At 34.4% G+C, this 21,893-nt stretch overlaps 1 protein-coding gene across 1 annotated transcript in view; it reads left to right on the forward strand.

Annotated features, from left to right (window-relative positions):
* The window catches only part of Ca-beta (Calcium channel protein beta subunit), a 577,851-nt gene that overhangs the window by 34,859 nt on the left and 521,099 nt on the right, over positions 1-21,893 (forward strand). The window lies entirely within an intron of this gene.

The raw sequence follows: 21,893 nt of genomic DNA on the forward strand, positions 1-21,893 counted from the left end.
CTAAACGAATAGACGATGTTTGATTCCAGTCAAGATTGCTAATAATTCTCAGATCACAGGTGTTTATTCCAATATTTGTTAATAGCTCCATCAGCTTGTCGTGTTTTACTGTATCAAATGCTTTATGGTAATCAATAAAGCATGCATAAATATTGCAATTCACATCTCTCTATATAAATCTACATTTCTATAGTCCTTTTCCATCATATTGATAGCACATTATGTATGCAAATCCTCAACAGGTCAAAAAACCATAGGCGTCACCCTATACTTGTTTTGAAATAAATAAAAAAAATTAATATTTTAAGATGCCGTCAACAATTCATTATCTTTTAAAAAATCTTCTGTAAAATAAGTGTCCACTAATCTCACTATACCTTTTTTGTGCGTAAAAAACGTCGGTATATATGCCACACGATTATTGTTAATTATACACGGGTGATTAACGAGAGAATTTAATGTTTCACGAAATAAATTAATGTAAACAGTAATTTAAAGGTGATTATTGTTTTCTATACAAGTTATCGCCTGACACAAAAAGAATACCTTCTTTGAACGATTACCTGGAATTACTGATAAGGTTTCACTAATGATAGTTTAAGTAGTTTTAATGCCACATTACAGCTTATGCCAATAATATAAATTAGAAATTGTTTGCATCTTCCATTTAGTTTGTAGATGTACATTGTTCATGTCTTACCTACCTAGGTTTTTGGTGTCGATATTTTGTTATTTGCATTTAAAAATGACGTCGACAACAGGTTTTATCCCGGTTAAGTGTAGTTTTAAAGGTGCCTTCAGTCTAAGAGAGAAAAATATAATATTAAATGTACACGATGCACTTGTACATCAACGCCCTTTAAGTAATGTTCGTGAAATCGTTAACATGTGTCCAAATATGACAGGGGTTGGAAAAGCAACAATTTATAGATTCCTAAAAGAAAGAAAAGGAGGAACTGTTTCATCTCCCAAGAAGAGTGGAGGGAGTAAACCCTTGGAAATTGAAGAAATACATAAAAAAATGATAAGACGCAGCGTCCACTCATTTTTTTTTAACAAAGAATTTCCAACATTGAACAAAATCCAAACATTAATTAGAGAAAACGAAGAGTTACCAATCACAAAACAACAAGAAATTATGGGGACTATTGAGAGAGATGGGATTTCGTTGGCAAAAGAATAGAAGAAAATCCGTTTTAATTGAAAAAGATTACATTGTATGTTGGAGACGAGATTATGTAAAAACTATTAAAAAGTACCGAGAAGAAGGAAAAACAATTTTTTATTTGGACGAGACTTGGCTAAATGAAGGTCATACTGTACCATATCTATGGGTTGATACAAATGTGAAAAGTTCCCGTCAGGCATTCATCGAAGGTGTATCTACTGGAATAAACAATATTTCGGTTGGAAAAGGACGCAGACTCATAATAACCCATATTGGAAACGAATACGGTTTTGTCAATGGTGGATTATTAAGTTTTGCCTCAAAATCAACCAAAGATTACCACGAGGAAATGACTGCTGACGTTTTTGAAGAATATTTTGAGCAAATGTTGGATTTAATTCCAAAAAATTCTGTCATAGTCATGAATAATGCTAGTTACCATTCAAGACTAGCAGAAAAATTGCCAACAACGGCATGGAGAAAAGGAGAGATAGTCGAATGGTTGGATAAACACGCAATTGAGTACAAGGAGAATTCGACAAAAAAGGAATTATTACCTATTGTAAGGCAACATAAAGCAGCTTATAAAAAATATATAATTGATGAAATGGCATTAAACCGTGATGTAATTATTTTACGTTTACCCCCATATCACTGTGATCTGAATCCGATAGAAAATATATGGTCTCAAGTAAAGGGTGAAGTCGGACGCAACAACAAAACTTTTAAATTAGAAGACTTACAACAATTATTAGAACATTCCTTATCAAAAGTAACTCCAGAAAATTGGAACAATGCTGTTAGTCATACTCACAAGGAAGAAAATAAAATGTGGAATTTGGATAATATGACTGATGCAATGCTGGAACCGGTAATAATTAACATTGGAGTTGAAGATTCCTTAGATTCTGAAGAAAGCAGTGAATCTGAAATGGAATTTGATTAAAATAATATTCATTTTTTTACAAATCGGCTCCTGTTACGGCCACAAATTATTTTATATATAACCAATAAAATAAACATCTTACATTTCTTGCAAATTCATTAGTACCTGTTAATCTCCATCACTCCGACACTGGCAACTTTATTTAGGGATTAGTAACCATCAAAACTATTGTATTCTATTCTGCTTCAACCTTTATACCTGGTGGTCATACTCAATTTAAAATTGTTTTCCTATATACTTCTGTAAACTTGTTGACAAATATCTATTTTTCATTGAGTCACCCGTATTAACAGTTTAGGGATTTGCATACATAATGTGCTATCAATATGATGGAAATTGACTATATGTATATTTCTTCTCAATTTGAGTCTCACCATTCCTCGATATGTATTTCGTAATTTTCCAATCACCAGAAGGACTTTATGTTGTTTGTAATTCTTATTGCTTGTAGTAATTTCAGTTTATCTTCATAAAGATTACACTTCAATCAAGAATAGATTTTTTCTAACCATCAGAATGAATAATATAATGAGATGCCCACAATTATTCAGCATTCCATTAATTTGCAATTCATAATAATTAAATGCCACCAATGTTCTATATTTATTTTAACTGCGTAATCGGAAAAAGGACGTTAATTCACGGAAACAAAAAATACCAAAGTTTATTCAAAATTCCTCGAAGTACTAGATGCACACCGCATTAAACAACATAAAAAATTCCGCATTTATTGGCCGAGATGATAAAAATCCCATTTGAGGACGCACAAGTATCCTTATCAAAATTCACTTATGTATTATTATTTAGTGTGGTAATTCAAGGTTTTCAGATACTATACCGGAAACGGTAAGACCTATTTATCGTAATTGTTTATCATTCTTTTCGGTACGTTGTAATATTATTCACCTAAATTAGTTTGTGCTGATAATAATTATTTAATCCGATGTTTTCTCCGAACACTTTATACATAGATGGTTGGTAGTTCCCAAAGTTTCTATTATCGATTTGCGTTAAAGCACTTTCCTCTAAAAAGGTATGAAAATATGAACCATCCACCTGAAATCGAAGTTCATAAATAATTAGTTTACTTTCATCAACATTACTAGTTAAATAAACAGGTTCCCCTGTACTCCTGTTTATCGACACGATATGAATAAATAAAAACAGTCACAAAAACGAATAGAAATATGGAGCAGTTTTTTAAGCTTTTGTATGACTTCTTTCAGATATTCGAAGTAATTTATCATGCAAGCTATTTAACAAAAGATTCAAGAACAGCTTGACTTTGGCGAAGACCTTCCCAGGAGTAGACGTCTCATCGGACCACCACCCATTAGTGGGCCAGATAGAACTCAAACTAAAGAAACTCATCAAAAATAAACCTAAACAGAACCTGGATTATGACACTCTAAAAGACTCAGTAGTTCGTCAGAACGTGAGAGATACAATGAGACAAAAACTAGAAACGGCTCAACAACAAGAACAGAGTGTAGAACAAAAATTAGTTATATCAAAGACGTCATGCTGAATGCGGGAAAAGAACATCTGGGAAAGAAAAAAAGAGTAAAAAATAAAGAATGGATGACTGATGACATTCTGCAGATGATGGAACAAAGAAGATTAATGAAAAACAGGGACGCGAACAAATACCAAGAAACCAACCAGACAATTAAAAAAGAAATACGAAGAGCCAAGGAGACATGGATGCAAGAAAAATGCAAACGGATTCGTGAAGCCACTGGTCAATACAAAAGGAGAAACACACACCTCCTCATAAATAAAGACGGTAATCTGGCGACGACAGTGAATGAGAAGTTGGTTACCTGGAAAATATATATCGAAGAACTTTTCTGGGACGACCGCGGCAACCTTCCGGAAATAAATTGCATGACAGGGCCGTCAATTCTAGAAAGCGAGGTAAAGGCTGCTTTAAAACAGTCTAAGAATGGTCCGGAAGGCTACAGGTCCGGACGAAATACCCGTTGAACTTATTAAGGTGATGAGTGAAGTGAGCACGAAGGAGTTAACTGAACTGTTCAACGCCATATACGATTCAGGTAATATCCCAGAGGAATGGCTATTGTCAACATTTGTAACGCTACCAAAAAAACGATCTGCGAAAACGTGCGAAGATTTCCGAACTATCAGTCTTATGAGTCATGCACTTAAAATTTTTCTTAAAATCATACATGCCAGAATTTACAAGAAATGCGAAGAAAATGTCGGTGAAATGCAATTCGGATTCCGCAATTCCATGGGTTCACGTGAAGCACTTTTCACCTTACAAGTCCTACTTCAGAGATGCCGCGATGTCAGTTGTGATGTCTATATTTGTTTTATTGACTACGCCAAGGCATTTGACCGTTGTCAGCACCAGAAGATGGTCACCGCACTACAAAGAGTAGGATTGGATGAGAAGGACATTCGGATCATCATGAATTTATACTGGAACCAGCGTGCTCAAGTCAAGGTCGAAGACCAGCTGACCGACCACGAAGTGAAGATCATGCGAGGAGTAAGGCAAGGATGTGTGCTATCGCCGACTCTTTTGAATATATACTCTGAGGATATTTTTACTGAAGCCCTCACAAACCTAGACATGGGAATCTGAGTGAACGGTGAATACATCAGTAATATCCGCTACGCCGATGACACTGTGTTACTAGCTACTAGCCTAAACGATCTGCAGGCCTTACTAGACCGAGTGCGAACTGTGAGCGTAACATACGGACTGAACCTTAATATTAAGAAAACTAAATTCATGGTTGTCAGCCGTACAAATTTAGATCCCGGGGCACTAATGACAGGTAGCGAAGAGATCCAGAGAGTCGACAGATTCACTTACCTCGGAACAACCCTCAACTTACAATGGGACTACGCTCAAGAGATTAGATCCAGAATTGAAATGGCACGGTCTACATTTATTAAGTTGAGATCCTTGCTGTGCTGCAGTGATCTCAGTTTGGGAACCAAGATGCGGATAGTGAGGTGCTACGTTCTTCCAGTGTTACTATATGGAGTTGAAGCCTGGACACTGACGCAAGCCACTGATAAACGAATCGAAGCCTTCGAGATATGGATATACAGAAGGATACTAAAAATATCTTATGTTGGTCCTACAGCGCATGACAAAAGAAAAAGAAGTGCTTAATTTAATTAAACAACGTAAGCTTGAGTACCTCGGCCACGTGATGCGGAACGAAGAAAAATATCGAATTCTTCAACTCGTTATGCAGGGTAAAGTGTTTGGCAGAAGAGGACCGGGACGCCGTCGTATCTCGTGGTTGAAAAATCTCCGACAATGGTTTGGGATGACCTCAGCGGAGCTGTTTCGCAGAGCAGTCAACAAAACCATGATAGCCTTGATGATCGTCAACATCCGGACCGGATAAGGCACTGAAGAAGAAGAAGCTATTTCTTTCAATTTCATGGAAACTTTTTTGCTTTTGTCTTTTATAATAATTATTCATTTATTAAATTTGAAATTATATTTTTATTTGAAAATGACCTACAATTTGAAAAAATTGTTGATACCTTTAAACAATTCATTTGGCTTACCTAGTTGGCTGATTTCAATTTTTCAAACTATATATAAAGCGTTTATTTTGGGCCCAGCATAATTTTTTATATTTGCAATTTTTTTGCAGACCTTTGATTGCAAAAGTATTATGCAAAATCTGTTGGGGCTGGAAGTTATGTCTATTTAAGAAGTCGAAAAATTTAAAGAAAATACTACATTTTTGCATTTTTTCCCAATTATTGCTATTTTTTAAACAATAAACATTCTAGCTAGTTAAATATTATGCAAAAATGAAAAGTGAAACTGTTCCCTTAAATAATTTTGTTTGTGGGATCAATATCTCTCTAGTTATAGGCGAAAATATCGGCACAAAAAAATAGACTTCTATGGAAAATGTCCATTGTGGTCTGCTTTTCGACAGATCCTGCCTGAATTATATCCTCTTTGTCGTATGCGTTAATGTAATACTTAATAATATGGACAAATACTTATATGATTTATTTAAGAGAACAATGCCTCTGTAATTCTGGCATAAATTCATATCTCTCTTTTTGAGAAAAGAGCATATTACCTTGTTTTTTGACACAATGATAAACTCCAGACAGTATATGGAGATGAAAACATAGTACGCTACATTAAAGCAAACCGAATAAGATGGGTGGGCCACGTACTAAGATCGAGTGTAGAAAGACTCCTGAACGCTACATTCTGGGAAAGGCCCGATGGCAGAAGGTCAGTTGGTCGCCCAAGAAAGAGATGGAAGGACGCAGTAGCCAGTGATCTACGCAAAATGGGAATACAGCAATGGGAAATAGCTGCTCAGGACCGACAACAATGGAGGCAAATAGTAAAAGCGGCCAAGAGTCACATAGAGTTGTAGAGCCAAATGATGATGATGACCTTGTTTTTTCATTTGTTCGACAGCTTTTCCTGATTCCATATATTTATTTTTTATTAAGTTACTCATACAGCGGCTGCTCTCCCCCACTTTTAAAATTTCTGCTAAGATATAATTTTTTCCAGGAGAGTTTTTATTCTTTAATGTTCTTTAATTCTTTTATTATTTCTTGCGAATTTAATATTCGTTTAACTCTTCTTTTAAAATCTCTCAATTTTGTCTTCAAAGCACAATCCTTATCAAACGAATCCTTATTTTTAATATTCTTTTTCTTCCCTCAACTCTTCCACTACCTCCTTCATTGTAGTTTATATTTATAACACCCCTTGGTCCATCTTTTTTTGTTGCGTTGAATAATCTTCAACTAATATTACTTCATTTCAAAATTTGTTTGTATTTAGTAGTTTTGCAAGCAACATATTTATTTCATATATATCAATCATATATCCTTTTTACTTTTATTGTTTTGGAACTTTTTGCTTTAATTAGTATCAGTATGAAATAGTCTGAATTACTATCGGCCCATCTCTAGCTTCTATTGCTCTGTACAATATTCAAGACTAGATCATCAGCATATATTAAGCACCAGGAAATGTTAGCCTCTATTAGTTATAATGAGAATAAAGAAGTACTAAAGCCTTAAGTGCAATGCTACTTTCACTCGAAATTTATCAGTCTCTTCCACACCTGTCCAACACTAGCTGCTACTCCCTCATGCATATCTACCACACTCTTCACACAATTACCGGGATCTCCTTTCTTATTGAAGAACCACCACAGAATATCTCGAGGAACTCTTTCATATGCTTTTTTGAATTCTATCCACGAAGAGTTCGATGAACTTTATCTACGAACCTAGTATAAATATCAAAATAAGGTGTATTAAGTATGGAATAAACTGTCAAAGCATAAATATTCTTCAAAAATTTGCAATTCAGAAAAATCTGTAAGGTATTATGATGAGTCAATCTAAAAGTAATTTTTCAATCAATATACATACCTATAAAATAATATCATACATGAAGACAAAAGAAATTGTACTATCAATTGCGGATGTCAATTCGCCGTATCACTGGACGTCTATCAAATTTAATACCGAAAAGAATATAAAAAGGGAAGTAATATGGTTTTTTAGAATGTAAACAATATTGAAGTACGTCAAAAACATTAAATATTTTGTTAAAGGACAAATAGCAAACATGGCAGTAGCACCCCGATAAGAGGTTGTTAACCACTAAGTTTTTGTGGCTGATATAAAATTTATGTTATAATAAATTTTGTATTCATGGTTTAATTATCAAAGTTCACGTGGTGTTTTCAATTGTTATCAATGTACAAAGCCATTTTGTATTAGTTTGATTGTGTTTATATTGGTACTAAAAAAGTAAAACCCGCAAATTGAATGAGGAAATTTCGTAATTTATGCAAAAAATGTATAAAGTGGTACTATGGTTTACTATGGAAGACATTAGAAATGTCTAAAAAGCTTGTTTCGATTGGAAAAATTGACAGTAGGGGCCGTCAAAGCAAATGCTTGAATTAGATTAATGAAAAAGGTCATTTTGTGCATATGTTCCATATAGTTTTTTTCTTCTTCTTCTTCAAGTGCCATCTTCGTTCCGAAGGTTGGCGATCATCAGGGCTATACGTATTTTCGAAACTGCTGACCGAAACAATTCGTTGCTGCTACAGCTATACCATTCCCGTAGATTCTTTAGCCAGGAGTTTCGTCTTCTTCCTATGGACCTTTTTCCTGCTATTTTCCCTTGCATAATTATTCGAAGCAGTTCATATCTTTCGCCTCTTGTAATGTGTCCCAAGTATTGCAGTTTTCGTTTTTTGATCGTAAATATGACTTCCTTTTCTTTATTCATTCTTCTCAAGACCTCGACATTTGTGACTCTCTCGGTCCATGATATTCTCAGGATCTGCGATACATCCACAGTTCAAATGCCTCTAATTTTTTGGTATCAATCTTTTTCAATGTCTATGACTCCATTCCGTAGAACAGCACAGAAAGTACGTAACATCTCATCAGGCGAAGTTTCATTTCAAGGCTCAAATCTCTTCCGCAGAACACTCTCTTCATTTTAGTGAATATGGATCTGGCTTTTTCTATTCTTATTTTGATTTCTGCTGAGCTATCGTTGTCTTCATTTATAAAAGTGCCTAAATATTTGTATTTGATAACTCGATCGATAATTTCATTGTGTAAATATAAATTTTGGACATTTTGTGTTGATTTCGATATTACCATAAATTTAGTTTTCTTTATGTTCAAAGATAGTCCATATTCTTCGCTGCAGTCTGCTATCTTATTCACCAATGTCTGTAGCTCTTTAAGTGTTTCTGCGATCAGAACGGTGTCGTCGGCAAGTCTCAGATTGTTTAATCTAACACCATTTATTTTAATACCTACGGATTGCTCAGAGAGTGTTCTATTCATTACGTCTTCGGAATAGAGATTAAACAGGGTTGGTGACAGTATACACCCTTGTCTCACACCTCGCTTTATTTCAATTTCTTCAGTGGTATTATTCTCTACTCTCACTACTGCTTTCTGATTGTAGTACATATTTGCTATTAGTCGGATGTCTCGTTTATCTAAATTCTTTTCTGTCAGGAGTCTGATTAGGTGATCATGCGGCACTTTATTAAAGGTCTTGTTGTAATCTATGAAACACATGAATACATCTTGATTTATGTCAAGACATCTTTGAGACATAACGTTCAGTGCAAACAACGCCTCTCTTGTTCCAAGTCCATTTCGGAATCCAAACTGGGTATTATTGATGTCCATTTCCAGTTTTCTGTGTACTCTAGAGTGTATAATTTTCAGAAATATTTTCAGTACATGGCTCATCAGACTGATTGTACGGTAATCACTGCATTGTTTGGCATTTATCTTTTTTGGTATAGTAACAAAGGTGGATAAAAGCCATTCTTGTGGTATTTTTCCTGATGTATAAATGCTATTGAAAAGTTTAACTAAAATGTGAATCGAGTCTTTTTCTATTAGTTTAAGGATTTCCGTTGGTATTTCATCTGGACCTGGGGCTTTACCATTTTTCATTCTTTTTAGTGCGTACATTACTTCTTCTTCCGTTATTTCTGGACCTTCGTCTCCTTGTATGTTACTTAGCTCAGATTGTTGTCTATCATCTGCAAAGAGTTCTTCAATATAGTTTTTCCATAGTTTTTTCTACGACTCTGCAAATCACATAAAATCACATAAAATCGCAATATGATTATTTTATGTATTTACAATGTATTTTACAATGTCTTCTGTATATCTTCACTGTTTAATATTGCTGGAATTCATCTGGAATGCGTATATATCCTACAAAACTACCGGTAGTAGAGATTAGTTAGATAGAACAAGGAAAAAGAAAAATTTAAAATTTCCACACTTCGTTAATCAAAAAGATTTACGCTAAATAGATTAAAAAATCCGTCCAATCTTCAAAGCCTTTAGGAAAAATTAATCATTTCCCGTCCAAAGAAATAAAATGAGATAAAAAAGAAATGTTGTTCTTGCTTCATTTGTAACACCTAACGAGGATATACTATAAAATTCAGGCCTAATAATAAACGTATCATTTACAATGAAAGTGTTCTATTTGATAAATTGATTTCATTCCACCAAATGTTGGTTTTAATTAAAGAGAACAGGTAATATTATTTAATGTAGATGAGCTAGTTTGGTTAAAAATTGGATAAAGTACATAAAAATCATACAGGAAACCGAGATTTGTATAGGCCATAAACTAATAAATAATATTAACCATAAAATTTCAGATCCCTGGCTCAATTTCCTCCTCTGTCCTTCTGCTCCTTTTTCTTCATCAACACAGAAATCAGATAGTGTAGTTCTCTCCATTCTTTCTCTCCTCTCAACATTATGTTTACAACGTTTCTTTCATCCAGCCCAAAACCCATTCGCTTCTCGAAATCTCCCCTCTTATTTGCCCAGGCATCTCCTGGCATCTCCTGGCAGTTAAAAATGTGAGCGGAAGCGTCCGGTACCCCACAAATAGTACAGTCTGCCGACGCAGATTTGTCTATTCAATTTGTGAAGATGCCAAAACTACCATGCCCGGTCTTACATTCCCACCACGGCATCAGATCGGAAATAAGCTTCTTCGTCCACCTTGCCTTTCCGCTATCATTCGCCCATTCTCTCTGCCACTCTACTATCGTTCTTTCTCTCTTATTTTCATCTATTTGCACAACAAAACGATCGGTATCACCGCTCCAATGATATATAAAGCCTCATTTGAAACTGTCCTATATGCGCTAGATACCCTGAGGAGCATTGGCCTTTGCGAAGTCTCCATCAGCTTAGCATATTTCGCAGTATTTAGTACGCTACACCACACGGGGGCAGCGTAGGTTACCACGGACTGGAAAACTCCATTTAACACCTTTCTTTTGGTGCTACCTGGGCCTCCAATGTTTGGCATCAGCCGTATCAATGCCTCCAGATTTCGGTTCGCCTTCTCTACCGTCTTTTGGATGTGTACTCCGAACCCTAGTCCTTCCGACAACCAGACTCCCAGATACTTAATCGATTTAACCGGTGCAACCTCCATACATTCGACTATAAAGCGAAGAGAGTATTTTTCCCGGCTCCCTTTGAGAACTAACACCTCAGTTTTCTGAGGCTTACACCCCGGCTTACTGACTTGCTTTCGCAACCAGTGCGAGATCATCGGCATAAGCTACAAGAGTGCATCCCCTTGGCATCTGTAGCCTCAACACCCCGTCGTACAGGACATTCCAGATAATGGGACCTAGTACTGAACCTGTCAGTAAAGTATCTGTCAATTACATTGACCAGATACTCACTAACGCCCAATTCTCTCAGCCTGGATATGATTTTTCCCATAAAGGCATTCTTGACGTCAAGCAGGATAAGAGCCAGCCGTCTCTTTGTATCCTGCGTAACTAAAGAGGTTACTTCTGTAACCGCATCTATGGTAGACCTTCTGGCCCTAAACCACCATATTGGTGGTCGCTCAGCGCATGCTTTTCTTCAGCTCTCGCTCAAGGCGGCCTTTTACAAGATGTTCGTAAAATTTAGCTATCGAACTAAGAAGGCAAATTGGCCGAAATCGTACCTCCTCCTCTTCACCTCTATCTTTCGGGATAAGGACAACCTTAGCTTCTTTCAACATTATTGGAAACTACTCTTACAGATTCGCCTAAATTAAAATGTTTTCCAATTGCCGTAGATCCTTCCTCTTTTCCTAAGCGATCTAAAATTGCAATTTTAGATCAATTAGGAAAAGAGCATTGGGTCAAATAAAATCATAAAAGAAGAAATAGAAAAAATTAGACTTACGATATTGAGATGACAAAAACCCCTTCTAATGAAAAATAAAACTTTAAAACACTCACTTCAAATCTTTCAATCTGAAAACCGTGCTTCTTATTATACTGCAACTTAGAATCAGCAAAATTTTAAGAATATGAATATGAATATGAATGAAGCAAAATTAATGTGGGAGACCTCTCTTCGATAGCGAATTATCTCTTTTATTTTACCTTTTATCGCGAACCTTTTATTCCGACATGCATCTACATTTTACCTTTGAAAACACTATCTTTTTCACTCTTTCGCAGAGAAACGACGTTCTGGATTTGAATATTAGAGCATTTTTACCAAAATATGTCCAAGCCAGTTTCGTTCTCCTGTTGATTTTTGGTAGTAAGTAGCCAGATTTATGTATTAATTGTCCCAGGTTTACATACTCGTCTACTTTCTTAACTTAATTGCTAGCTGCAATTAGATCACATATAAATTCTTATTGTTCTGCAGGATTGTTGGCGATGAGAACGATGTCATGTGCAAATTTTGGATGACTGAGGTATTCTCCATCAATGGATAGGACTTTTTTCTGTAAGTTTATTTCGCTGTAATATTTTCTAGGGTTGCAGTGAAGAGCCTTGGTGATATTGCTCTTCTTGTCGAACGCCTCTGGTAGTCGGAAATTCTTGATTGGTATCATAAATTTTTACGTTTTTTATATATACGAATATTTGCCTAGAGTCTCTATGTACGGTTTGGCAATGCCTTGTTTGGTCCAAGCTTCTATTACTACCTTGAGATATTTAGAGTCGAAAGCTTTCTCAAAGTCTTTGAGGGTAAAGACTAGTAGTATTTCATATTCTTTACCTCTACTCATTAGTTCTCGAAATGTATGGATTTTTTTTATTTAAAGGCAGCCGCATCAACCATATTGGTTATTAGCGGATGGATTTAATGTAAACAATAATGATTACAAATAACAAATAAATAGCATACTTATATATGTGGTTCAATATGTTACAGTCTCTTAAAAATGTCACAATATTTTTACTGGTACACTCACTAAAAATATCTCTTATAACTGATGGAATTTTATTAGTTAGTCTTTCAGCACTATATTTCAGAGACACTATATTTCAGAGTCACTCCGTTAATACGTGTTTCACTGTTAACGGCACATCACAACTCGTACATTTTGGTTGAGGTTCCTTCCTCATGAGATATTCATGTGTGAGTTTGCTATGTCCTAATCGGAGTCTGGTTAATACAACCTGAAAGAAACGGTGTACATTTTTGAAAGTATATCGAGGAAAATCAATTTCCTTATAGTAAGTAATAATAAGGAATTTATCTAGTTTGACTGTTTGTATGTGATTTAGGATAGGAAAAGTACAAGGCAAAAGATCAGTAGGAAGACGCCAGAACTCGTGGCTGAAAGACCTAAGGAGATGGTTCGACCGCTCATTCGCAGAAATCTTTCGCGCAGCAGTTTCCAAAACTACAATTGCCATTTGGATCGCCAACCATGAGAAGATGTGATTTAGAGCTCTGTATATTGCATACAATTCTCCAGTTATCACAGTGAATCCTGTAGGCAATTTGAAACTTTTTATTATGTCTCTTATAACAAATGATGATCTTACATTAGAAGTTGTTTTAGATCTTCTTCTTTTTTGGGTGCCTCTCCTATCTGAGATTGGATATCATTAGGGCGATTCTAATTTTATTTACTGCTGTTTTGAATAATTCGTTAGTGGTACAGCCAAACCACTCTCTTAAATTTCTCATCCAGGACATTCTTCTACGGCCTGGATTTCTGCGTCCTTGGATTTTTCCTTGCATTATATTTTGTAGGAACGTGTACTTTTTTCCTCTCATCAGGTGGCCTAAGTATTCAAGTTTTCTCTTTTTTATATTTAGTATAACGACTGGATCATTATTTATTCTGCGTATTACCTCTTCATTTGTAATTTTATCCACCCAACTAATTTTTAGTATACGGCGGTAGCACCACATCTCAAAGCTTTCAAGATTTTTAACATTCCTCTGTTTAAGAGTCCATGCCTCAACACTGTAAAGCAAAGTACTGAATACATAGCATTTTAACATTCTAGTTCGTAGCTGAATACTAATATCACGATTACAAAATAATTTTTTCATTTTTATAAAGGTAGACCTGGCAATTTCAATACGTCTTTTTATCTCGTGATTATTAGTATTCGCTTACTTTTTCGAGTTGGGTACCGTTTATTGCGATACTAGTGTCATTGTATTGGATTATTACTGAAGGTCATATATTTGGTTTTTTGACGTTCATGCTTATGCCGTAGTTATTACATATCTCATTCATACTTTCAACTAGATGTTGTAGATCTTCCGCTGTTCTTGCCATTATTACAGTATCGTCAGCATATCGAATGCTATTGATAACTTCTCCATTGACTATTATTCCTTCGTTTGCATGCGTTGTTTGTATATAACCCTGTCGTACTCCTCTACGTATTTCTATTTCGTCCGATGTTTGGTCTTTTACTTTTATATTAGCTCGCTGATTCCAGTACAGATTTAACATTATTTGTATGTCTCTGGTGTCGATGTTCTTAATCTCCAGGATTTCTTTGAGTTTATTGTGGCGTACTTTGTCAAAGACCTTTTCAAAGTCTATAAAGCAGGCGTGTACCTCTTGGTTAACATCTAGACATCTCTGTGTTAGGACGTTTAAGGCAAATAGAGCTTCTATTTTACCTAAGCCTTTTCTGAATCTCATCTGTGTATCGTTAATATCGATATCTAACTTTTCATAGATTCGGTTGTGGATGACTCTAAGAAGTATTTTAAGCAGATGACTCATCAAGGAGATTGTTCGATGATCTGAACATTGCATTGCCTTAGATTTCTTCGGTCTGGTGACAAACGTAGACAGCAACCATTCTTGAGGTTGTTTTAGGTGCATTTGTGTAATCTTGGATATATTCAGAGAAAGAAGAAAGTATTCTATTATAATTGTTTATAAATATTTGTGGATTAGTATCAGATTTATGATATGATGATAGTTCTAACAGTTCTACTATCATATCATCTATTCCAGCTGCTTTACAGAAATGTAATTTTCATTACAACCAATTTTGGCTAAATCCCAATTATCGTTTTTTTTTCTTTGCGTTAAACAAAATGTACATATCTTACGAGCACGATTTTTCAGTCTCTGTATTAGTAAACATCAGTATACTGTCCATGCATAACTACTTATATAAAATATTACAAAGAAATCATCCAACGGCATTTTAACATCACCCCATTAAGAAAACACCCTGTACAGTAATCTCTAATGAAGTACGATTTTGAAACATACATGTATATTTGAGTTGTTGGGGAAAACCGAAAGAAAGAAATATTTGGAATTCGGTAGACGCCTGCTTTGATATGTCAGAGGAAAGCCATCGCAGTATCTCTAGCACATAATCTTGTTGAGGCAGAGCGCAAAACTCAGAAAATTCAGAAAGTAGCATTTCTCATGTCTCGGAAATGTATTATTTGGCTTTTCATATGCAAAAGACCAAGTCAACATGTCAGACATGCCGTGATGGATGATATACTTACTACGAGATGTACTTCCCAAGAAGTTTTTTTCTTTTCTTTTTTGCTTGTAGTAAATGATAAACAGAAATACTTAAACTTATATTGTTTTTACAAATACTCTTAGAAATTTAGGATTATTAGAGCACTATAGTAAAAAATACAGTGTTTAGACTGTACAGGTATATTTGAAGAATTACGAACAGATAATTACCAAGTTTGTAAAGTCTGTATAATTGTAACTGATATATTTAACAATAATTTCAAATTTAAGAGAATAAAAAATAGTCATCATATTTGAGGTATTTTAGGCCAAAATATTTACAAGATGTCAAGGTGTTATTAAAAATTGTTTGTGCAAGTTAAGTTACAGAAACAATTTTAAAGGGAAAATTATTTATTAATTTATTTATTAAAGGTAATTTAATATAACTTTCAAATTTTTCGAATACCCTGGGCAGACCATACATTGTGAAAGGAATTGCGTCATATCTCCTAATTCTTCATCTGGTCTTGTACGAATTTCTGTCCCTCAATGGGTTTATGATCAGTAATAACAACAAATTTTTATCCCATTATCCACTATTGCCGAAATTTTATTGCTTCTTTAATTGCAAGGCATTCTAAAAAAATGACTTTTTTAATCGTTTGATATTTTTTCAATTTTAATGAAGAGTAAGCTACAGGTTTCCTTTCTCCATCTCTGTGTTTTTGGTTTAGAGCTGCAGCAATTCCTAAAATACTAGCATCTTCTGTATATATAGTTGTAGGAGCATTTGGGCCAAAAATAGCTAAAATAGGTTCCTGAGAGAGGATATTCTTAACCCTCTCAAATACTGTTTGGCAGCTTAAGGACCAGTGAAATTTGATATCTTTTCTTAAGTAAATATATCTGCAATAACCTAGCTGAATCTTTTATATATTTGTGGTAGAAATTTACGTTTCCCAAAAACTTTCGTATTTTTTTTCTCGTGTCTGATGCTGGATTAATATTAAATTGTTATATAATGGACGAACTGAATTGTTTTCCACAATATGTACTCAATATTTTACCTCTTCTCTTTTAAAATTACATTTTAGAAATTTTAGCCTAAACCCCTCTTCGAGAATAATTGCTTCCATGAGTGTTTCTATATGATCTAAGTGTTCTTCAAATGATAATGAAAGTATTAAAATTTCATCTATGTAGTTTATACAAAATGAGTTTAATGCTGTATTTTTATAATATTACTTAAAATTTCTTTGAAATATTGCTGGAAATATTTTAAGCCCAAAAGGTAAACATTCATATTGCTAATGACCATTTTGTGTAACAAAGGTTGTCTTATATTTTTATCTTATATCCAAACTGGAATACACCAAAAAGCAGAATTTATGCCTAAAGTAGTAAAAATTTCTTATTTTGGCTAAAATCTGATCAATTAACGGAAAAGGTTGCATTACAGAAATAATTAATTTGTTTAATTAACAAAAATCATTGCATACTCAGGTGTTACACACTTTACATTTTTTAAGAGCCAATGTAACCGACGCTGAAAAGGTTAAAGTTGATTATTCCATTAAATTTGCTGTTAACGATTGTCCTATTTGGAATTCTATTTCTTTTTGGTCCTCTATTGATCATCTGTAAGGCTTATTTGCAACGAATTTATGTTCTAAAACATTTGTGATTCATTATTTTGAACGTCCGCATTATTAAATTTATATATCGCAAAAATATTGTAATATTTATTTATTAATATGTCTATTTTATTTTTGTGACCTGGCAATAATTTTATTGTGCTCTAATTTTATTTTGAAAAGCTCTGTGGGAATTCCCTCATTAAAGTTTATTGAGTATTCTGTAATATTAACATTATTATTAAATTTTTCTTGTTTATACTCCAACAATTAATAAAAAAAAGAATAGCAGTTGATACCGAAGTACAACTAGCCTTCATCGACCTAGAAAAGGCATACGACACAGTTCCAAGACTTAAATTGTAGTAAGCTTTACAACAACTCGGCATTAGTCTATACCTTTTAGGAATAATCACAGAAGTATACAGGGATAACACTACTTAACTAAAAATGGGAAATAGACTATCAGAGCCAATAGAAGTAACTAAAGAACTAAGACAAGGATGCAGTATGTCACCCCTACTGTCTAAATTATATATTGGGGCAGCCCTCCAAAATTGGAAAAACCACTGCCAGGGAATGGGAATCCCCCAGAGAATATGTGAAATGGGCGTTACAAGACAAGTCAGCATGAAGAAAACAGAATATTTAGTGATCAAGTCAGATGCAAGGTTTGAAGTGTTTATAGACGAGGACGTGGAAATAAAACAAGTGGAAAATTTTAAATATTTAGGTGCACTCGTTGATAAGAACTGCTTGGAAGAAACCGAAATTAAACACCGAATTAATCATGGGTGGGATCGCAACATTTCCAAAACGAACAAAAAAGAATAGGGCAAACCATGGTTGAATCAGTTCTTTGTTATGGCTCTGAAGTATGGACAATTAATGCAGACCTGAAGAGAAGATTGTTGGCAGTTTAAATGGATTATTTGAGAAGAAGTGCTAGAACATCAAGGCTGGAAAGGAAGACCAACGAAGCTATAGGAAATATCATGAATGCTACAGAAACGGTCATTGACAGAATAGAAAGAAAAGGTTTAAAATGGTTTGGACACCTATTGAGAATGCCTGACGAACGTTGGCCCCAAAAACTTCACAGATGGAAGCCCTCTGCAAGAAGAAAAAGAGGTAGACCTCGACGCTCATGGAATGAAGAAATTAGAAAAGCGATGGAATCGAGAGGTTTGGAGGAGGAGCATGCCTTGGACCGGGAGGATTGGCGGAGAAGAATGGGAATACGGTGATAGCCGTCTCCAAAATGTATTTAATTACAAGTTGGACCCTGTAATATAAAAAAAAAATAAATTTTTCAATCTCTTTTTCTATATTTGCCTTCAATTTTTGATAAACTTCTATATCAAAATCTTGTTTCATTTGAAAATTCAAAATATAATCTAATCCAAGTAGAATATCATACTCAAAATATTCATCATTAACTACAAAAAGATTAACATTTTTTCATTAATTTTATTAATTTGCAAATTTGCAATTAATTTTGCTGTAAAATTTGTTCTACCATTTTCGTTTTGAACAATATTCCTATCTTCAAGAATATTTAATCTTAACTTTACTGTCACCTTCAAATTTAGAAGAGTAACAGTTGCCTGAATCATAAACTCCACAAAATTCTCTATTTGTACTTAGTTATACTGAGCCTGTCAGCTCCTCAATAAAATCGGAATTGCCAAGACATGATGTTTCGTGTGCTATACTGAATGCCGCAACAAAAGAAAAATGTAATGAAATTATAAGTTTAGGTGAGGTTACTTCACCCAGTAAACAACAATGAATGGAAAGAAGTGAAAAGAAACAAACAAAGAAGGCAACTTATAGTAGGCAAAATGAATCCATTAAAATAAACGGTAAGGAGCTTAAAGGAGTTCCAAAAATGGTAAATCTTCACGTATACCGGGTGGATCCACAGGTGAACACAAATGACTTACTAAATATGCTACAACCACTCTTCCCAGAAGTAACCTGTGAGTCTCTTAGTTCGAAACATCCAGATATATGTTCGTCATTTAGGGTAAGCATTTATGAGTCTAATTTCCAAAATGCTATGGTCTCTGATAAACGGCCCATTTGAGCATATGTCCAGCGTTTTTTGTACCTACAGAGAACGCACCTGACAAATTCGACATAACCAATGACGTTGATGTAACAACCCAAAGTTCTGCCAGTTGCTTTCATCATGTTCTCGTAGACACATCGTCTCAGGACCAGCAACTTCACGTGGAGTCATACGTCGCCATGTTACCAAATCCACTGGTAACTTTAACATCATAGAATTTATCACAACATAATGTAATCTAAATTTAAACAACAAATTTTAACGGGTTTTTACCTACATATTTAGTGGCTCAATACATGTATACCTGCCTAGTGCACTGATGATGGAACATCGATTCCGAAAACGTTTTCTGATATAGCCCAATTGGGTATTTTAAATTATATACCTGCTACAAGAAGTATCGGCATGCAACACAGTAAATGAAGTGACAGTCTTCTATAGAGGCAACAGTGCATCAATGAACAAGCACAATTTCTCATAAAAAGGAAGAGATCAATAATATTCGAATAATAAATAAAAATATACAATATAGTACTTCACTCAGTTACATTTCCAATGCGATGGAATCATCAAGAACGTAATCGAACAAGTTTCCACTGAGCAATCCTCGTATTAGTAACACACATTTTAGCGACTCACTGAACGCCACTGTATCTATATTATCGAAACTTTTATCGTTTTTTCTGTTGGGATAAATTCTTTTACGAGCAAATGTTCTCTTCCAGCAGATTAATTGTGAAAAGATATTTCATTAGAACGACTTGACAGTGAGTCAGGTAAGATTTAAAAAAGGTACTTTATACAAGGTGGATGTAGCGAAATCAACGGTTTTATTAAATCGATCAAAGTTGTAAACAAATAAAATGAAAGTTTAAAGGATGATTAAGGGAAAATATGAAATTGTATATGCATTTAAAAAAAATTACTAACCATTCATAGTCCAGTCGTCAGAGAGTTAATCCCTAAAAATCCCACGATCAAGCTGTTTATTAGCACTTTTTGTTTAGAACAGTTCTCTCAGAAACAACGCTTGAAGCGGCCGGCGATTTTGAATGTCAGGTACGCGCGTGAAATCAATGTTCAATACAATTTGTATCAGCTCGACGGTAAAAATTCGAAATTTTTTGATACAAGTGTCCTATCGACAAAAATCAAGATGCGTTTTGAAGGTAAAGAGCACAGCTTTCGTAAGCAGTTTTTGTATTTTGCCGCAAATAAACTCAGTTGTTATAAAGGTGTTATATAAATAAACGTGGGCGATTTATTTTTGCCATTTTTTACGATTCTGAATATGAATAAAAAATGCAGAATTTAATGTTTTACATTACAAACGATCGCAAGTCATAAGAAATGTCTCCAAGAAGACGCTTTTCGGTGTAGTTTATAGCAAAAGTTTGGTTCTTTTGAAAAACTTGCTAGTGTAATTGAAAAAAAAAAAGTTTTAAACGTTTTAGATCGTTTGTTATGTGAAAGTTTAAATCCATCGTTTTTAAAACTCAGTTTGCAAAAACTCAAAACTAAAATTTCGTGCTATAGGTTTTGAAGGTAAGGCTCTATAATAGTAGTAGTATAATAGTAATCGAAACTTCAGAGTGGTCAGTCAATGAAAGGGATATATTGTATAGATCTCATGAAAATCATAAAAAATGGAAAAATTTCGCTCCATTTTTATAAAATCTGTGAAATTTTTTTTTTTTTTTATTTATTTATTTATGCCTCAACCTCATAGGGTCGTTGGCGTTGTACAATTTAGAGTTTTACAGTTTATTTAGTACATTTATGGAATGTAAGTATAATGTAAAATTTTTCATATCAGTTCCGTCACTTAATATTGCCTGTCTGGTATCTTGTAATTTATATTGAAGTCTCTCCATGCGATATAAAGGACCCTCCAGTAAAATATGGCGAACACTGAGCACAATATCACATACGTTGCACTTTGGGTTTAATTCACTCTCTAGAAGATGTTTATGGGTGATGGCGGTGTGGCCTATTCTCAGACGAGATAGGATGGTTTGATGTTTACGCTTATTTGGGGTTGATTTCCAAGGTAATATGGAATGTTTTACTTCTCGTAGTTTGGATGTTGATTGATTCCACTTGGTCTGCCAATCATTGATTATTAAGTTCTTGATTACAGGTTTTATATCTAGATATGGAATGCTTCTGATTTCTACAGCTTCCGGACTCGAGATTGCTAGTTTTGCCAAGGAATCTTCTTCTTCGTTACCAGCAATTCCAATATGGGAAGGAATCCATACAAAGTTGACATTTATGTTCATAGTTTGCAGTTGGCTTAATGCTGATTTAATAAGTAGTAGACTTGGATGACTAGGATATAAGTTATTTAGGGCAATTACAGAATTTAGGGAATCCGTAATAATGACAGGGTTTTTGATACTATTTTCTACCACAAAATTTATTGCATTGAGAATAGCAGTTAATTCGGCTGTGTAAATGGATGTTAATTTAGGGAGTTTCATTAATATTTTTGTTTTATTAGACATAAATGCTGCTCCCACTCCATCTATAGTTTTAGAGGCATCGGTATATATAAGAGTATGGTTACTGTATGTCTTGAATTCTTGGAGGACATATTGATATAATGCTTTGGGACGGTTATCTGCTTTTTTATATATGGAGAGTTTGGTATTGATAGATGGGATGGGAACAGTCCAAGGGGTAACAGTGTTAATATCTAGTATACAATAGGTATCTGGAAATTTGAATTCAAGTTCATTGAGGTATCTATTTACCCTTTCATAAAAAGGAAGGTCAAG

Source organism: Diabrotica undecimpunctata, chromosome 6 (genome assembly GCF_040954645.1).
Source record: "Diabrotica undecimpunctata isolate CICGRU chromosome 6, icDiaUnde3, whole genome shotgun sequence".
NCBI classification, from domain to species: Eukaryota; Metazoa; Arthropoda; class Insecta; order Coleoptera; family Chrysomelidae; genus Diabrotica; species Diabrotica undecimpunctata.